Source organism: Salvelinus namaycush, chromosome 40 (assembly GCF_016432855.1).
Source record: "Salvelinus namaycush isolate Seneca chromosome 40, SaNama_1.0, whole genome shotgun sequence".
Lineage (NCBI taxonomy): Eukaryota > Metazoa > Chordata > Actinopteri > Salmoniformes > Salmonidae > Salvelinus > Salvelinus namaycush.
Genome location: NC_052346.1, coordinates 19,652,886 through 19,658,396, shown reverse-complemented (window position 1 = coordinate 19,658,396; position 5,511 = coordinate 19,652,886). Strand labels below are relative to the sequence as shown.

General features: G+C 37.8%; 1 protein-coding gene across 1 annotated transcript in view; it reads right to left on the bottom strand.

Annotated features, from left to right (window-relative positions):
- Positions 1 to 367: 367 nt before the first annotated feature.
- LOC120033137 (transmembrane 9 superfamily member 2-like) overlaps positions 368 to 5,511 on the bottom strand; it is a 35,415-nt gene continuing 30,271 nt past the window's right edge. Inside the window, exon 19 of the transcript XR_005473933.1 lies at positions 368 to 413. The gene's annotated coding sequence lies outside the window, so the exon portion shown is untranslated. The remainder of the gene's footprint in view (positions 414 to 5,511) is intronic.

Genomic DNA, 5,511 nt, shown 5'->3' with positions numbered 1-5,511 from the left:
AGATCAACACCAGACATGACAACTGAAGTTGGTAGGAATCGGGCCAGGCACGGACTGGCCATCGGGCAGTTGTGGGCCTGTCTAAATTGTATTTTTTTGTGCAGAATGACTAGGACCTGTGTGTTAGAAATATCTGGGCTGATTCCTGGTCCCAGTCAGACTCTGGGTTGGACTGTCTCATTGAATCTGCATCTGAGTGTGTAAGACAGAAACGTTGCCGCCTCTCTACCGGTAATGAATGTTGTTAAGAAATACCTCTCCCTAATGGCTTCCACGTTTCTCCTATAAAACACCAGCATCAGAAGGCTGTGGCAGACACACACACACACACACACACACACACACACACACACACACACACACACACACACACACACACACACACACACACACACACACACACACACACACACCTGCCTTCCCCGTCACAAGGCTCCCAGTCAGACCCATACCTCCCGGAGGACTTTGTTGTGTGTGTGTGTGTGTGTGTGTGTGTGTGTGTGTGTGTGTGTGTGTGTGTGTGTGTGTGTGTGTGTGTGTGTGTGTGTGTGTGTGTGTGTGTGTGTGTGTGTGTGTGTGTGTGTGTGTGTGTGTGTGTGTGTGTGTGTGTGTGTGTGTACCTCCCAGAGGACTTTGTTGTGTGTGTGTGTGTACCTCCCAGAGGACTTTGTTGTGTGTGTGTGTGTGTGTGTGTGTGTGTGTGTACCTCCCAGAGGACTTTGTTGTGTGTGTGTGTGTGTGTGTGTGTGTGTGTGTGTGTGTGTGTACTTCCCAGAAGACTTTGCTATTCCACATAAACAGCTATAAAACATCAGTGAAACAATAAGAGCTGTGCTATAGCAGCTTCCTGGAGCAGCAGGCTTTGATCAGGGAAACAGGAGGCTGTGTTACAACTACACACTGATGTGAAACACAGGGATCTGTTCAGGGAGGTAGTTTGTCAGGGCTCACAGGGATCTCTGTGTGTTCAGGGAGGTAGTTTGTCAGGGCTCACAGGGATCTTTGTGTGTTCAGGGAGGTAGTTATTCAGGGCTCACAGGGATCTCTGTGTGTTCAGAGAGGTAGGTAGTTAGTCAGGGCTCACAGGGATCTGTTCAGGGAGGTAGTTAGTCAGGGCTCACAGGGATCTCTGTGTGTTCAGGGAGGTAGTTAGTCAGGGCTCACAGGGATCTCTGTGTGTTCAGAGAGTTAGTTAGTCAGGGCTCACAGGGATCTCTGTGTGTTCAGGGAGGTAGTTAGTCAGGGCTCACAGGGATCTCTGTGTGTTCAGAGAGGTAGTTAGTCAGGGCTCACAGGGATCTCTGTGTGTTCAGAGAGGTAGTTAGTCAGCCGGGAGGTCCGTGGGGCGACGCACAATTGGCATAGCGTCGTCCGGGTTAGGGAGGGTTTGGCCGGTAGGGATATCCTTGTCTCAGTATGTAAAAATTTAATAAAATGTATGCACTCTACTGTAAGTCGCTCTGGATAAGAGCGTCTGCTAAATGACTAAAATGTAAAATGTGTAGTGTGATATAATAACCTCTTGTTAATAATGGTGTAGTGTGATATAATAACCTCTTGTTAATAATGGTGTAGTGTGATATAATAACCTCTTGTTAATAATGGTGTAGTGTGATATAATAACCTCTTGTTAATAATGGTGTAGTGTGATATAATAACCTCTTGTTAATAATGGTGTAGTGTGTTATAATAACCTCTTGTTAATAATGGTGTAGTGTGTTTGTTGGGAAGTAAGTACCAAACAATGACACCTCAAAGGACATATGAGGGATTAGGATCGGGCTCCTGGAGGTCATTAATCCTGGTTAATCTCCTATTCCAGATTAACACTTTAGTCTGTCATTTGGTCTAATGATGCCAGCAGGAGAGGAAGAGTTAGAGGTGAGGGTTATAGACATGATGGGGCTTTACCATCAGGGCTTTACTATGATGGATAACACCTGGAGACAGTGTGGGGTGAGGTGGGTTAACATGTCTTCAGGGCTTTACCATGATGGATAACACCTGGAGACAGTGTGGGGTGAGGTGGGTTTACATGTCTTCAGGGCTTTACCATGATGGATAACACCTGGAGACAGTGGGGTGAGGTGGGTTTACATGTCTTCAGGGCTTTACCATGATGGATAACACCTGGAGACAGTGGGGTGAGGTGGGTTAACATGTCTTCAGGGCTTTACCATGATGGATAACACCTGGAGACAGTGTGGGGTGAGGTGGGTTAACATGTCTTCAGGGCTTTACCAAGATGGATAACACCTGGGGACAGTGTGGGGTGAGGTGGGTTAACATGTCTTCAGGGCTTTACCATGATGGATAACACCTGGGTACAGTGTGGGGTGAGGTGGGTTAACATGTCTTCAGGGCTTTACCGTGATGGATAACACCTGGGTACAGTGTGGGGTGAGGTGGGTTAACATGTCTTCAGGGCTTTACCATGATGGATAACACCTGGGGACAGTGTGGGGTGAGGTGGGTTAACATGTCTTCAGGGCTTTACCGTGATGGATAACACCTGGAGACAGTGTGGGGTGAGGTGGGTTAACATGTCTTCAGGGCTTTACCACGATGGATAACACCTGGAGACAGTGTGGGGTGAGGTGGGTTAACATGTCTTCAGGGCTTTACCATGATGGATAACACCATTATTAACAAGAGGTTATTATATCACACTACACCATTATTTACAAGAGGTTATTATAACACACTACACCATTATTAACAAGAGGTTATTATGTTATCACACTACACCATTATTAACAAGAGGTTATTATAACACACTACACCATTATTAACAAGAGGTTATTATGTTATCACACTACACCATTATTAACAAGAGGTTATTATATCACACTACACCATTATTAACAAGAGGTTATTATATCACACTACACCATTATTAACAAGAGGTTATTATATCACACTACACCATTATTAACAAGAGGTTATTATATCACACTACACCATTATTAACAAGAGGTTATTATAACACATGACACCATTATTAACAAGAGGTTATTATGTTATCACACTACACCATTATTAACAAGAGGTTATTATAACACACTACACCATTATTAACAAGAGGTTATTATGTTATCACACTACACCATTATTAACAAGAGGTTATTATGTTATCACACTACACCATTATTAACAAGAGGTTATTATATCACACTACACCATTATTAACAAGAGGTTATTATGTTATCACACTACACCATTATTAACAAGAGGTTATTATATCACACTACACCATTATTAACAAGAGGTTATTATGTTATCACACTACACCATTATTAACAAGAGGTTATTATAACACACTACACCATTATTAACAAGAGGTTATTATAACACACTACACCATTATTAACAAGAGGTTATTATAACACACTACACCATTATTAACAAGAGGTTATTATAACACACTACACCATTATTAACAAGAGGTTATTATGTTATCACACTACACCATTATTAACAAGAGGTTATTATATCACACTACACCATTATTAACAAGAGGTTATTATATCACACTACACCATTATTAACAAGAGGTTATTATAACACACTACACCATTATTAACAAGAGGTTATTATGTTATCACACTACACCATTATTAACAAGAGGTTATTATGTTATCACACTACACCATTATTAACAAGAGGTTATTATATCACACTACACCATTATTAACAAGAGGTTATTATATCACACTACACCATTATTAACAAGAGGTTATTATATCACACTACACCATTATTAACAAGAGGTTATTATATCACACTACACCATTATTAACAAGAGGTTATTATAACACACTACACCATTATTAACAAGAGGTTATTATATCACACTACACCATTATTAACAAGAGGTTATTATAACACACTACACCATTATTAACAAGAGGTTATTATATCACACTACACCATTATTAACAAGAGGTTATTATAACACACTACACCATTATTAACAAGAGGTTATTATGTTATCACACTACACCATTATTAACAAGAGGTTATTATGTTATCACACTACACCATTATTAACAAGAGGTTATTATGTTATCACACTACACCATTATTAACAAGAGGTTATTATAACACACTACACCATTATTAACAAGAGGTTATTATATCACACTACACCATTATTAACAAGAGGTTATTATATCACACTACACCATTATTAACAAGAGGTTATTATATCACACTACACCATTATTAACAAGAGGTTATTAGGTTATCACACTACACCATTATTAACAAGAGGTTATTATAACACACTACACCATTATTACCAAGAGGTTATTATATCACACTACACCATTATTAACAAGAGGTTATTTTATCACACTACACCATTATTAACAAGAGGTTATTATGTTATCACACTACACCATTATTAACAAGAGGTTATTTTATCACACTACACCATTATTAACAAGAGGTTATTATATCACACTACACCATTATTAACAAGAGGTTATTATAACACACTACACCATTATTAACAAGAGGTTATTATAACACACTACACCATTATTAACAAGAGGTTATTATGTCACACTACACCATTATTAACAATAGGTTATTATGTTATCACACTACACCATTATTAACAAGAGGTTATTATAACACACTACACCATTATTAACAAGTGGTTATTATGTTATCACACTACACCATTATTAACAAGAGGTTATTATATCACACTACACCATTATTAACAAGAGGTTATTATATCACACTACACCATTATTAACAAGAGGTTATTATGTTATCACACTACACCATTATTAACAAGAGGTTATTATATCACACTACACCATTATTAACAAGAGGTTATTATGTTATCACACTACACCATTATTAACAAGAGGTTATTATATCACACTACACCATTATTAACAAGAGGTTATTATATCACACTACACCATTATTAACAAGAGGTTATTATATCACACTACACCATTATTAACAAGAGGTTATTATATCACACTACACCATTATTAACAAGAGGTTATTATAACACACTACACCATTATTAACAAGAGGTTATTATGTCACACTACACCATTATTAACAAGAGGTTATTATGTTATCACACTACACCATTATTAACAAGAGGTTATTATAACACACTACACCATTATTAACAAGAGGTTATTATATCACACTACACCATTATTAACAAGAGGTTATTAGGTTATCACACTACACCATTATTAACAAGAGGTTATTATATCACACTACACCATTATTAACAAGAGGTTATTATAACACACTACACCATTATTAACAAGAGGTTATTATGTTATCACACTACACCATTATTAACAAGAGGTTATTATATCACACTACACCATTATTAACAAGAGGTTATTATAACACACTACACCATTATTAACAAGAGGTTATTATATCACATGACACCATTATTAACAAGAGGTTATTATAACACACTACACCATTATTAACAAGAGGTTATTATGTTATCACACTACACCA